Below are 15,518 nucleotides of genomic sequence, written 5' to 3'. Positions count from 1 at the left end.
GCGCAAAACCTGCAGGATCACTATTGATTCTCTTAACCCTAAGAAGTTGACTATAGGGCAGAGATCCCTTCATGTATGGCGGATGAGCACTGTTATAATGTAATAAAGAATTACATGCCGAGGGTTTACGATATACTCTAGTGGAGATCCCCCCGTCCTCAATGCATAACTGGACATCCAAAAAGACCAAGTTGGTGCCTCCAAATTGCGAGGTAAACCCCATGTTCATGGTATTGGATGTCCCCAGGTACCTCACGAACTCCGTGAAGGCATCCTGGTGCCCATCCCACACCATGAACATGTCATCCACATACCTAGCATATAGCTTGATATGTCGAAGAAATGGGTTTTTGTTGGAATAAATATATTCCTCCTCAAACCTCGCAAGAAAGAGGTTTGCCAGGGTACATGCGACGGGGGTACCCATAGCGGTACCCACCGTCTGCAGGTACCACTGGCCGTCAAAAGAAAAAGCATTGTGTTCTAAAATGAACGAGAGTCCATCACAAATGAACTCCACAGTGTCATGACCAGTGGGAGTATTCTCCAAAATGCTTCTAATTGTTTCCACCCCCAACTTTTGTGGAATACGTGTATAAAGACTTTCGACATCAATCGAAGTCAGAGCATATGACTCCTGCCATTCAAAATCCTTAATCACATTCAGAAAGTCTCCCGTGTCTTTAATAAACGAAGGGACATCCAACAGCAGGGGGCGCAGCAGCCAGTCGATGTAAGAGGAGATAGGCTCAGTTAACGAACCAACCCCTGACACTATGGGACGGCCAGGGGGGGCTTCCACTGATTTGTGTAATTTCGGTATGTGATACCAATGTGGGCGTCTCGGAAAATCCGGTAGTAGCTTTTCAGCCTGTTTACAAGAAAACACCTTTTTATCCACAAAATCTCTTAGCAACGAACGCAAGAGATTTTTAAATTTTACCGTAGGGTCCCCCTTAAGCTTCAAATATGTTGTATCATCTGACAGCTGTCTCAATGCCTCTGTTTTGTAATATTCTCTTGTAAGCAGCACCACGTTGCCACCTTTATCCGCACTACGGACAATCACATCAGACCAGCCCTGTATTTCACCCAAAGCTTGTTTTTCCTTTAAAAGAAGGTTTTCTATGGGCTTTTCATATATTAAAGCCTCCATATCTTTTAAAACCTGCGATTGGAAAACATCTACAAGATTACCTGGGGCTACTGGGGGCATATAGGTAGATTTATTACCTCCAGTAAAAGGTGCAGTTACTTTATCTTTATGACTTGCAGAAACCGGAGTAATGCTCATAGAATCCAAAAGGTCACGGGTCTCTTCCCGCACATCACCAAATGGGTCCTCTGTGACAAAAAAGCCCAGGGGACCCACATGGCAAGGTGACTCACCTGGGAACACTTCACGGGGGGTGGCATGGTTACTAACTGCAGAAAACGACTTAAACAAATGGATCTTGCGAACCGCCTTGAAAAGGTCGATTTTAAAATCTACCAGATTAAATGGTTCTGCTATACAAAAATTCAATCCTTTGGACAACACCGACAGATGTGCTTCACTCAAGGTTCGTGGGGTTAAATTAACAACCGCTACTTCGTTGGCCGCCACGAAACTTGCCGCCTTTTTTTTGGATTTTCTTCTGCCATTTCTCCTACCCCCTCGGCGCGTCCTGCGTCTAAAGGGGAAACACCTGAGATAGATGCTGGTGGCAATGGCATTTGGTTTTTAGATGTACAAGGATCCTCGGTAGCACTTGAGTCTGAGTCTGTTGTAAGGTAATCTTTTTTATTTTTGTTCTTTTTAAACAGGGACTTGTTACGTCCTTGTCCCTTGTTCTGATTCCATTTGTTGCGGGATCTGCGATGGCCTTCTGATAGGCTGCCTTTATTCCAAGTAAAAATTCTGTCTGTTTCAAAATCAATTTTGTCTCTTATAAATTTGTCTCTTTTCCTTTGCTTTATATCATTTTGCAAAATGACCAGTTTTGTATCCAGTTTTTTGTCAATAGTTGACCATTGTGTGTCAGACAACCTGGTTCTCAATTCTTCTTTAGTTTTAGTAAGTTCGGCTTTAGTGGCTTCATAATTAATAATGTTTTGCTTCAACACGAGGCGGAGTAATTCCTGGGAGCATTGTAGTAAGATTTTCTCCCACTCTTTAATGAAGGATACATTATCTTTATATTGAGCCATTTCTTTTATGACACGCAGTCCTCGCGGTACTCGACCGCACTCCATATAGGACTTCAAAGAATTATTTGTCCAAAACAAATTTACCTCTCTTTCTGCGGCCATAAATAGTTTGTGTTCCAGCGTCTTTGTGCTAAGTGAAAAAACGTTGTCGTGTAGTTCACATTCAGAAAAATAAGCATCCACATTTATTATTTTTTTTATTTTGATCACTGAGATAGATTATGTCTCAGTGATCAAAATGCACTTTGGAACGAATCTGCCGGCCGGCAGATTCGGCGGGCGCACTGCGCATGCGCCCGCCATTTTGGAAGATGGCGGCGCCCGGGAGAAGATGGACGGGACCACGGCTGGATCGGTAAGTATGATAGGGTGGGGGGGGACCACGGGGGGGGGGATCGGAGCACGGGGGGGGGGAATCGGAGTGCGGGAGGGGTGGAACGGAGCGCGGGGGGCGTGGAACGGAGCACGGGGGGGCTGGAATGGAGCACGGGGGGGTGGAACGGAGCACGGGGGGGGGTGGATCGGAGTGCAGGGGGGGTGATTGGAGCACGGGGGGGTGATTGGAGCACGGGGGGAGCGGAGCACTGGACGGAGGGGAGCCGGAGCAGTGTACCGGCCAGATCGGGGGGGTGGGGGGGGCGATCGGAGGGGTGGGGTGGGGGCACACTAGTATTTCCAGCCATGGCCGATGATATTTCAGCATCGGCCATGGCTGGATTGTAATATTTCACCCGTTATAATGGGTGAAATATTACAAATCGCTCTGATTGGCAGTTTCACTTTCAACAGCCAATCAGAGCGATCGTAGCCACGAGGGGGTGAAGCCACCCCCCCTGGGCTAAACTACCACTCCCCCTGTCCCTGCAGATCGGGTGAAATGGGAGTTAACCATTTCACCCGATCTGCAGGGACGCGATCTTTCCATGACGCCGCATAGGCGTCATGGGTCGGAATGGCACCGACTTTCATGACGCCTACGTGGCGTCAAAGGTCGGGAAGGGGTTAAGGTCAGGAATTTGACTAGGCCACTCCAACTTCTTAATTTTGTTTTTCTCAAGCCTTTCAGAGGTGGACTTGCTGGTGTGCTTTGGATCCTTGTCTTGTTCAGCTTGCGGTCACGAACAGATGGCCAGTTATTCTCCTTCACGATTCTTTGGTAGACAGCAGAATTCATTGTTCCACAAAAAAAGAAAGTGAGCAGCTGGGCAAAAATATATATAATTGAACATGAGGTTCTTAGTTTAACATTCTGACCAGACTGTATGAAGCACACTGCCACTTCATGGTGAACCTCTAAGTAGGTCCTAACCTCTATCGCCTTAAAGGAACAGCATCATGTGCTAACCATCATCCCAGCGACAATGCATCTGCAGGGCAGGCGGCCTGATGCCTCACAGTCCCCACGACTGCAGACTGCTCCCCCCCAGAAGCACAAAACCACAGCAACAATGGCTGTCACACAGCACCAACACCAAATGAAAGGAGCATTGAAATTTGCCTTCCTCAAGCTCTCAAGTGAGAGCAAAAATAGGCTGGACCCTGTGTAGTGGCCATTGTTGCTGTGCAGTTATATATATTTTTTGCCTAGCAGCATTAGGTCAATGTATGATTTTTGGAGGTTGTCATGATCCGGAGGTGTTTGGTTGCCCAAGTTCTTTCTTCAGAGATTTATTTATATCCCATTTCCCAGTTCCGGTTTGGAGCTGGTTGCTCTCTGGTGCCTCCCCTTACCCTCAGGTCAGCCAGGGAATAGCACCTAAGGTAATTAGTCACCAGAAAGGCTGCCCGGTCGTGTACTGGCTATTGGGCACGCTGCAGTGAGGGCGATATACCTATTCCCTGTCACAGCTGGGCAATACTATTATGAACCCCTTTCCATCACTGCCAGCTATACCCAACAAGCTCGGTATGCTCTGCTGTCACCAGCTCCTATTCCTATGATCAATAGCGGGTCATGAGCCAACCCAATCAGTAGCGTAATTTACTTCAGAGGATGTTGGAGGTACATTTTAGAGCAAGAAAAATGAAGCTAGTAAATATTATAGCTTTTACTCCAAAAAGATTAGGCAGTAGTGATGAGCGAGTATACTCGTTGCTCGGGTTTTCTCGAGCAAGTTCGAATGATCTCCGAGTATTTGTAAGTGCTGGGAGATTTAGTTTTCATCCCCTCAGCCGCATACAGGCATTCCTCATATGTATTCAGCCTGTCTAGCAGGTGTAAACCATGCAGCTGTGGCAGCGAAAACAAAATCTCTGAGCACTAACAAATACTCGGAGACCACCCGAGCGTGCTCGGGAAAACCCAAGCAACAAGTATACCCACTCATCACTATTAGGCAGTGTTTACAAAAGGTATAAAAAAAAACAATATTACAAGATGATACAATTATAGTATGTACAGAATGATTACAAAATAAAAGGGATTAAAGTTGAAAAAAACACAGTTCTCATATCATGGCTGCCATGCAGTGTGAGGGGAAGGGAGGGAGTGACATCCCAATGCATCAGGCTGGTTGCAGAGCCTCCTGTAGCAGGCTTCCTGGGCAAAAGACTACCTCCTAAAATGAGGTTCCATATTTTATACCTTCTGCTTGTGACATCACTGAGGGGCTGGATACGCCTCCTTTGGAAAGGTATGGAAGACCATCTAATAAGCATAACTCGGGTTATGAACCTCGTAGAAGAACCTCAAAACTAATTCTCCCAAGCATGAGATGGGTGTTAATTTGAGCCCAAACATGAAGTATCTGTATGACCGGGTTAAGTAGTAATCCATTTCTCGAATTCTGTTGGTACGGGAAATTAGAGCTACACACCAGTGCGTTTTCTATCATTTCACATTCCAAATATGTAATTTTCACACCTATATCACTAATCAGAGCCATTATACTTAACATTTCAAGAACAAAGAAGTCCCAGGTGCGTGGGACAAAGGCTGATTCCTGATCACCATCACATTCTTGAGTGGTGTAGAATTACACAGACAAAGTGAGAAGGAGAGCTTTCTAGGCAGTGAGAAGGAGGTGCTGTGGGGGGATCCACAGCTGCAGCGTGTGTCTTTACACAGACCTAATGGATCTAGCAGAGTTCAGGGTGCATGATAGTAAAGAACCAAATACGTCATATTTTCTGACAGAGGTGTTGTCCTTTTTTTTCCCCAGACGTGCCCTCCTCCGCACAGGTGATTTTGAATAGGCTGGACTCGTTTTGTAGTATTTTGCCAATTTCTGCTCTCATTTGAGAGCTTGTGGAAGGTTTGTCACAATGTGGAAGGTTCGTCACAATGCTCCTTTTCATTTGGTGTTGTGTGGCAGCCATTGTTGCTGTGCTTCTGTGCTTGTGGGGGCTGTGTGGCCTGTAGTCATGTGAACTCAGTTTTGCAGCATGAATGCTGTGAGGCATCAGGCCGCCCGCCCTGCTAGTGCATTGTTGCTGCGGCGGTGGTTAGTGCACAATGCCACTCCTTTAAGGCAATAGAAGTTAGGACCCACTTAGGGGCTCGTGGTAAGGTGGCAGTGGGCTTCATACAGTCTGATCAGAATGTTAAAAGAAGAACCTCATGTTTAGTTAAATATTTTTGCTTAGTGGCATTAGATCAATGTAGGATTTTTGGAGGTGCTGTCCATTCCCTTTTTTTAGCACAATTAATTGTTCCATTAATGGTTTCCATTTTGGTTTCCAACTCTTCCAGGTTCTGAAGCCGCAAAACAGCCCCAAGACCATCATACTACTACCACCACCATATTTTACTGTCGGTGTGTTTCTTTTCTAAAATGCTGTGTTACTTCTACGCCAGATGTAATGGGATATACACCTTCCAAAAATATCAATGTTTGTGTCGTCAGGCCACAGAGTATTCTGCTAAAAGTTTGGGAAACTATCAAGATGTTTTCTGCCAAAACTAAGATGAGCCTTTGTTGGTATTTCTCAGCACTGGTTTTCGCTGTTTTTGCCCAGTCTCTTTCTTATGGTGGAGTCATGAACACTGACCTTAACGGAGGCAATTGAATTCTGTCGTTCTTTGGATCGAATTATGGGATCTTTTTGGTCGGCTGGCCATTCTTGGGAAGGTTCACTACTGTTCCATGTTTTTGCCATTTGTAGATAATGGGTCTTAATGTGCTTCCCTTCAGTCCCAAAGCTTTAGAAATGGCTTTAAAACCTTTTCCAGAATGATAGATCGCAATTACTTAGCTTCTCACTTGTTCTAGAATTTGGATTGCGGCATGATGTCTAGCTTTTGATGATCTTTTTTTTCTACTTTACTTTTCTAAGGCAAGTCCTATTTAAGTGATTTCTGATTGATTGAGAACTGGTGTGACAGTAATCACGTCTAGATGTGGCAATGGAATTTGTACTTCGCTTCCAAAAGATGTGATGAACTACAGATAATTTCTGTTTTAAGAGTGCCGACCCACCCAATTACTTTTTCACACAGGGCCCTGTATGTTTGGATTTCTTTTCCCCTTTATAATAAAGACCGTCCTTTAAAAACTGTATTTTGTGTTTTCTTGTGTTATCTTTGTTTAATATTGAAATTTGTTTGATGATCTGAAACCTTTAAGTGTGACAAACATGCAAAAGAATAGGAAATCAGGAAGGGGGGGAGCAAACACTTTTTTACACAACTATGGTCAGCACTAGTGATGAGCGAGTATACTCGTTGCTTGGGTGATCTCCGAATATTTGTTAGTGCTAGGATATTTCGTTTTCCACGCCTCAGCTGATGATTTACAGCTTGCTGAACAGCCTGAATACATGTGAGAATTCCCTAATAAACAGGCATGCCTCACATGTATTCAGCCTGTCTAGCAGCCGTAAATCATGCAGCTGCTGCAACGAAAACGAAATCTCCGAGCAATAACAAATACTCGGAGATCACCCGAGCGTGCTGTGGAAAACCCGAGCAACAAGTATACTCACTCATCACTAGTCAGCACCCATTAAGGATAATGAAACGCTAGTGGTGCTAAATATAAAGTGCCACAATGCTAATATGCCTGCCAAAATGCATGAGAATAACCCTGCATATAAAATGCAAAATTAAAGGCATTAGTTAGGACCATATGCACATGTCTTACCAATAAACGAATTAACAGAAATGCGCCTAATAATAAGCAACAATGTGCAACAACATCGAAAAAATGACCTGTTAAATGCACATGGCATTCAGAGCAAGACAAGTAAAGCAATTTACAGACCATATCTAAGTCATGAAGCTGCAACAGGTGAAATCCCAAGCAGGATATACAGTACAGACCAAAAGTTTGGACACACCTTCTCATTTAAATATTTTTCTCTATTTTCATGACTATGAAAATTGTACATTCACACTGAAGGCATCAAAACTGTGAATTAACACATGTGGAATTATATACTTAACAAAAAAGTCTGAAACAACTGTAAATATGTCTTATATTGTAGGTTCTTCAAAGTAGCCACCTTTTTCTTTGATGACTGCTTTGCACACTCTTGGCATTCTCTTGATGAGCTTCAAGAGGTAGTCACCTGGAATGGCTTTCACTTCACAGGTGTGCCCTGTCAGGTTTAATAAGTGAGATTTATTGCCTTATAAATGGGGTTGGGACCATCAGTTGTGTTGTGCAGAAGTCTGGTGGATACACAGCTGATAGTCTTTCTGAATTGATTGTTAGCTGCTTTTTTCTTGCCATAATAGAAATTCTAAGTAAACAAAAATGAGTGGCCATCATTACTTTAAGAAATGAAGGTCAGTCAGTCCGAAAAATTGGGAAAACTTTGAAAGTGTCCCCAAGTGCAGTGGCAAAAACCATCAAGCGCTACAAAGAAACTGGCTCACATGAGGGCCGCCCCAGGAAAGGAAGACCAAGAGTCACCTCTGCTTCTGAGAATAAGTTTATCCGAGTTACCAGCCTCAGAAATCGCAGGTTAACAGCAGCTCAGATTAGAGACCAGGTCAATGTCTAGCAGCAGACACATCTCTACAACAACTGTTAAGAGGAGACTTTGTGCAACAGGCCTTCATGGTAAAAAAGCTGCTAGGAAACCACTGCTAAGGACAGGCAACAAGCAGAAGAGACTTGTTTGGGCTAAAGAACAAAAGGAATGGACATTAAACCAGTGGAAATCTGTGCTTTGGTCCAAATTTGAGATCTTTGATTCCAACCACCGTGTCTTTGTGCGACGCAGAAAAGGTGAATGGATGTAATCTACATGCCTGGTTCCTACCGTGAAGCATGGAGGAGGAGGTGTGGTGGTGCTTTGATGGTGACATAGTGTTGGGGATTTATTCAAAATTGAAGGCATACTGAACCAGAATGGCTACCGGCAGCATCTTGCAGTGGCATGCTATTCCATCCGGTTTGCATTTAGTTGGACCATCATTTTTTTTTTCAACAGGACAATGACCCCAAACATACATCCAGGCTGTGTAAGGGCTATATGACCAAGAAGGAGAGTGATGGGGTGCTGCGCCAGATGACCTGGCTTCCACAGTCATCAGACCTGAACCCAATTGAGATGGTTTGGGGTGAGCTGGACCGCAGAGTGAAGGCAAAAGGGCCAACAAATGCTAAGCATCTCTGGGAACGCCTTCAAGATTTTTGGAAGACCATTCCCGGTGACTTCCTCTTGAAGCTCATCAAGAGAATGCCAAGAGTGTGCAAAGCAGTCATCAAAGCAAAAGGTGGCTACTTTGAAGAACCTAGAATCTAAGACATAGTAGTATATTGCCCAGCCACGTAGTATATTGCCCAGCCACGTAGTATATTGCCCAGTCACGTAGTATATTGCCCAGTCACGTAGTATATTGCCCAGCCACGTAGTATATTGCCCAGTTACGTAGTATATTGCCCAGTCACGTAGTATATTGCCCAGTCACGTAGTATATTGCCCAGTCACGTAGTATATTGCCCAGCGACGTAGTATTCAGCACAGAGCCACGTAGTATATTGCCCAGTCACGTAGTATAATGCCCAGTCACGTAGTATATTGCCCAGCGACGTAGTATATTGCCCAGCAACGTAGTATTCAGCACAGAGCCACGTAGTATATTGCCCAGTCACGTAGTATATTGCCCAGCCACGTAGTATATTGCCCAGTCACGTAGTATATTGCCCAGTCACGTAGGTATATAACACAGCCCACGCAGTATTTAGTCTCCGGTGTATAAGAAAGACATAGCTGAACTAGAGCGGGTGCAGAGAAGAGCGACCAAGGTTATTAGAGGACTGGGGGGTCTGCAATACCAAGATAGGTTATTACACCTGGGGCTATTTAGTTTGGAAAAACGAAGACTAAGGGGTGATCTTATTTTAATGTATAAATATATGAGGGGACAGTACAAAGACCTTTCTGATGATCTTTTTAATCATAGACCTGAGACAGGGACAAGGGGGCATCCTCTACGTCTGGAGGAAAGAAGGTTTAAGCATAATAACAGACGCGGGTTCTTTACTGTAAGAGCAGTGAGACTATGGAACTCTCTGCCATATGATGTTGTAATGAGTGATTCATTACTTAAATTTAAGAGGGAACTGGATACCTTTCTTGAAAAGTATAATGTTACAGGGTATATACACTAGATTCCTTGATAGGGCCTGATCCAGGGAACTAGTCTGATTGCTGTATGTGGAGTCGGGAAGGAATTTTTTTCCCCAATGTGGAGCTTACTATTTGCCACATGGTTTTTTTTGCCTTCCTCTGGATCAACATGTTAGGGCATGTTAGGTTAGGCTATGGGTTGAACTAGATGGACTTAAAGTCTTCCTTCAACCTTAATAACTATGTTAATATACTATATAGATTACCATGGTGAATTCACAACACATGCGCAAAGTCAAAACAGAATGAGATGCGCCTGCATGTGGTACCATTGAGATCTTTACATAAGAAACTATGAGCCACGCATGCATCATGGGACACATTCAATCATACTGCATGTTACCATGGAGATTGGTATACAAGAACAGATGTGAACCACACCTGCGTCACAAGCCACATTGGAACATACTGCATATATCACCATGGAAATCGGTATACAAACAAGTATACCAATCACACATGCGTAAAGAGTCACATTGAATTGAGATAAAGATGAAGTATTAAAGCCCCCATGACAAGCAGCTATCCAGATGCTAAGTGCATAAATAGTCCACAATGAAAGAAAGGGAGATGAGAAAGGTTCATACACCACAGGGGAAGTGAGATTATAAAAAGTGAACTGAAAGTAAAAAAAAAATAATAATAATAATTCATGGTAACATGAGGGATATTGAACAAGAATCAAGTAAAGCCACCAGCACAGAGAAATAATTGTGGCACCAGGTTCATGAAACTCCGATCAATCACGATATAAATCGGAAAGGGTGCATACGCAAAAATAATAAAATTGGGAAAATCTTGACGACATGCTATAAGAGAATACATAGATGAATTATATTATTGGAAGTAACTTAAAGGAACCGTTTATCCAGCTAAAAAAAAAATGTAGTCATTAGTGTGCCTGTTCTCCAGAGAGCCTGTCCAAAACAACAAAACATCGTCAATTAAACAAAACCATCTCAGAACATGCCTGGGATAATTCTCCAAGGAATATATCTTGTTTTCCTCCACCATCCAAGAAATACATTTGCTTACATCTATCGCAGTGCCGGCTACTTGTCTGTAAAACGACCAGTGGAAGACAAAATAATTCTTGTGCAAAACTAAATGAAGGAGGTCCAGGATAAACGAGTCATAAGGGGGAAGCTTCTGAGTGGGCCCCTAACCAGGTAACCTTGATTATAACTCGATGACGCGCCCTAATAGTGGAGGAGAACCTCAGCAGATGACAGAGATGTTACTGAAAATAAACTCTATATAAAGACCAATATTGATATTACCGCCACATCGTCAGTGATAGATACCAGTCCTAAAGAACATATAACTGATCACAGCACAGTTACAGATAATGTCTTACCGCTGATGTTCTTTATGATAGAATCATTAATTTTTCGCGTCTTTTCCATCTGGCCCAGACCGACATGACAACTTCCTGCCACGACTCGGCTGCAGAGAATACAACAAAGACACATTTCACTTCTCATATTCCAGGAATCACCATCTATTCGCAACCTGCACAAACTCCTCATCCTGCTGATACCCCAATACTGAGCCGCTGCTGCCGTATGTGTCCCTATTACTGCACCTGATACCCCAATACTGAGCCGCTGCTGCCGTATGTGTCCCTATTACTGCACCTGATACCCCAATACTGAGCCGCTGCTGCCGTATGTGTCCCTATTACTGCAACCGATACCCCAATACTGAGCCACTGCTGCCCTATGTGACCCTATTACTGCTACTGATACCCCAATACTGAGCCGCTGCTGCCGTATGTGTTCCTTTTACTACACCTGATACCTCAATACTGAGCCGCTGCTGCCATATGTGTCCCTATTACTGCACCTGCTGTGCGGGTCTCTGTGCCTTCTAAATTCTATAGCAACCCTCTTATAATATAGTAATGCCAGGTGCAAGTGCCCTAGAAAACAGTGCCCATATTTTGCCCCCTAGAAAGTAATATTGCCCTGTGTGCCCCTTTAATAGTCACAGTAACCTGAGTTCCCCTATAACAATAAGTGCCCACTTAACATTTAATAATGTTCTGAGTCTGCCCCCGTGTGCAGCTTCCCTATACACAGTATGATGCTCTCTTATACACAGTATAATGCTCCCTCACTGTATAGTACCACCCACACAGTATACTGACCCCTTAGTAGCCTCCAAACTGTTTGATGGCTCCAACACTGTATGATGGCCCCTTCACTGTAATCCCCACACTGTAAGATGGCCCCCTCACTGCAATCTCCACACTGTATGATGCCCCCCTAGATAGCCTCCGTATAGTATAATGCACCAGATCATCCTCAATATAGTGTAATGCACCAGATAGTCCTCAATATAGTATAATGCACTCCCCGTAGGCTTACTCTATATTTTATAATGCACCTCCCCATAGGCAGACTCTATAGCACAAGGCAGCACCCATAGGCAGACTCTGTAGTATAAGGCAGCACCCCATAGGTAGACCCTGTAGTATAAGGCAGCACCCCCATAGGCAGACCCTGTATTATAAGGCAGCACCCCCATTGGCAGACCCTGTACTATAAGGCAGCACCTCTATAGGCAGATCCTGTACTATAAGGCAGCACCCCTATAGGCAGATCCTGTAGTATAAGATAGTACCCCCATAGGCAGATCCTGTAGTATAAGGCAGACCCCCCATAGGCAGACTCTAGTATAAGGCAGCACCCCATAGGCTCACCCTGTAGTACAAGGCAGCACCCTATAGGCAGACCCTGTAGTATAAGGCAGCACTCCATAGGCAGACCCTGTAGTATAAGGCAGCACCCCCATAGGCAGACCCTCTACTATAAGGCAGCACCTCCATAAGCAGACCCTATACTATAAGGCAGCACCCCTATAGGCAGACCCTGTACTATAAAGCAGCGCCTCTATAGGAAGGCCCTGTACTATAAGGCAGCACCCCTATAGGCAAACTCTGTACTATAAGGCAGCACCCCTATGGCCAGATCCTGTAGTATAAGGCAGACCCCCTATAGGCAGACCCTTTAGTATTAGGCAGCACCCCATAAAAAATAAATACCTCTCTTCTTCCTGGTTCATGCGCTGCTCTGAGTGCCCGCTCATCTCCTGACAGCGGGCGCCGGGCAGTGACGTCATCGCACCCGCTGTCAGTGTAGTCAGACCCTGACAGGGGGATGATGAGGGAAGAAGCAAAACGCGGTCATTGCGGTCAGCTGTATCGGCTAAATGCCGGTACAACTGACCTTGCGATGACAGGCGGGAGGCCCACTGCTGGCAACGGGCCCCCCAGCCTGCTCAGGGGCCCCATAGCAGCCGGCGGCAGAGCAGGGAGATCGATTCTGTGCACACCAATACAGTTGCAGTAGCGTAGCTCAAGGTGGGCCCCCTCTGAGCAGCGGGCCCAGGGCGTCCGCACCCTCTGCCCCCCCGGTTGCTGCACTACTGATGAAAATGCTTGAATGCCAAGATCATGCCCAATTGTGGTGTATAATGCATCCACATCTAAAGTGACGAGTTTGGTGTTGGGGGATATTCATACCATCCAATTGTTGGATCAGATGTGCAAAGACTCTATTCATCCACAACTGTCTTATTCGATGGACGTCCCGGACTTTTTGAGTTCCCAAGATCACCAGTGTGCTCTTTTTTTTGTTGTTTAAATCGAACAAGTGCAATCCAATAATAAATTGGATTGCACTCTGACTAATGTTATTCACTGATTCATTGTCCATCTGCAATTTTTCTTCTCGGATTGGACTGAGGAAAAAAATCAGTGGCCACGTATATCGGACAAGACTCGCTAATGCAACTTAATGGGTGCGAAAAAAGAAATCGCATGACACACGGACCATGCGTGTGCCGTCCAATTTTTACGCACACATCTCAAAGGAAACTCGACATTTTACCAGCCAAGGACAGTCAATTCATATGCTGAACTGTCAGAAAAGAGTCAAAAGAAATATGTCAGTGAGATTTATAATCAGTGTTTTGCGTGTGTAGTTTTCTGTACTTGCATTTAGATTATTAATGAAAAAAATGGAGTGAGGTTCCCCTTATTTTTAATAACCAGCTGAGGGAAAGCAGACATCTGGAGGCTGGTGTTATTATTCCGGTAAAGGGCCAATATCCATGGATCTTCCCAGCCTATTGATATCTCCTCACAGCTGTCTGCTTAGCCTTCACTGGTTATTAAGAAAAGAGGGACTCCCCACCCTCCAGAAAACTTGGGGGCCCCACTATTTTTAATAGGCTGGGAGAGGGCCATGGATATTTGCCCCTTTGCAGACTTATAACCCAAGCCCTCAGTCGTCCCAGAAATGGCACATCCATTAAATGCACAAATTCTGATACTTAGTCTCGGCTCTCCACGATTGCTCTGGTGTGTTGGCAGTCGGGGTAATGGTTTTGATGTTGACGTCAGTTTTGTAATGTCCGCTGACATCTAGCCCAGTGGTTAGTAATAGAGTGTCGTCTGTCAGACACCCCCATTACTAACACCATAATGAAAAGAAATAAACACACATACAGAGAAACGTAATTTTAATTGTAAAAAGCACTCCCTGACAATTACCCTCTTACACTCATTTCATATCATAAAAGAAGTAATCCCAAGGGTCCATCGTAATCCATAATATGGATGTCCCACAACAATCCTCGACTCTGCTACTTCCGGTGGCTGTGATGTGCGGTGACATGAGTAATGTTATCACTCAACACGGTCGCTGAAACACAATGAGAAGCATGAGAACCCGGCTGCAGTGACGAGCGGTGAGGTCATTAAGGTTACCGTAGGTCACAGCCGGCAGTTCTCATGGTAACCTCTGTGTAATCCGCCAGCGAGCGGGGATGAACCTTACTGACATCCCCGCTCACAGCGTTTCTCACGCTGAGAGTCTGCACTTTAAGCCTATATTAATTATGTAATTGTAGCTTGAAGATGTTTTGGTAAACAGATAAAATGCCAAAACTTGTGTCACTTTGCAAATTTTTCTGTAACTAACTGTATTTAGTTTTATTTTTGAATGTTTTGCAACAAGTGGCATAACTAGAGTCTGATGGGTCCCGATGCAAAATTTAGACCTGGGCCCCCACCTGAAAGTTGTTCAGATGTATGGGGTCTTATAGCATTCTAGATCCTATAAAAACATATAAGATCCACCAGCCTAGCTCCTTCTTGTAATAATCTCCCCTATTCTGGGCCCCTTCCAATAATAATGTCTCTATCCTGGTATAATGTCCACCATTCTAGTACAATATCCCCCATCTTGGGCCCTTTCCATTCTGCATTGCAATATATTTCACCTGAATGTCCTGTCCGAGGACGCACATCCAGGTGACATTGGCATTGGCGAGCCCCACTCCTGCACGGGCCCGGTCATGGTCGCACCCTCTATGACTGCGATTGTTACACCCCTGTTTGCTACTATCACATGCTAAAAATGCTTTTTTTTGTAAAAAAAAATGTTTTAACATTGCTATATTCAGAGAGCTGTAACTTTTATTATTTTTTGGTCATCTGAGGGTTTATTTTTTATGGAATGAGTTGAAGATCTTTGGTACTATTTTGGGTTACCTACAATTTTTTTGATCATTTTTTATTCTGATTTTTCAGTCGCAGAATTAACAAAAACGATCAATTCTGTTATGATTCTTAGATTTTTTTGTGCGGTAAAAGTGAAAAGACCAACTTATTCTTTGGGTCATTGCGATTTCAGCAATACCAGATATATATATTATTTTTTATGCTTTGCCTATTTTAA

General features: G+C 44.2%; 1 protein-coding gene across 1 annotated transcript in view; it reads right to left on the bottom strand.

Annotated features, from left to right (window-relative positions):
• The window catches only part of RNF20 (ring finger protein 20), a 151,433-nt gene extending 140,299 nt beyond the window's left edge, over positions 1 to 11,134 (bottom strand). Inside the window, exon 1 of the mRNA XM_069752718.1 lies at positions 11,129 to 11,134. The gene's annotated coding sequence lies outside the window, so the exon portion shown is untranslated. The remainder of the gene's footprint in view (positions 1 to 11,128) is intronic.
• Between the last annotated feature and the right edge of the window lie 4,384 nt (positions 11,135 to 15,518).

Source organism: Ranitomeya imitator, chromosome 2 (assembly GCF_032444005.1).
Source record: "Ranitomeya imitator isolate aRanImi1 chromosome 2, aRanImi1.pri, whole genome shotgun sequence".
NCBI classification, from domain to species: domain Eukaryota; kingdom Metazoa; phylum Chordata; class Amphibia; order Anura; family Dendrobatidae; genus Ranitomeya; species Ranitomeya imitator.
Note: the sequence above shows the minus strand (reverse complement) of the source record. Positions and strands in the feature narration are given on the sequence as shown.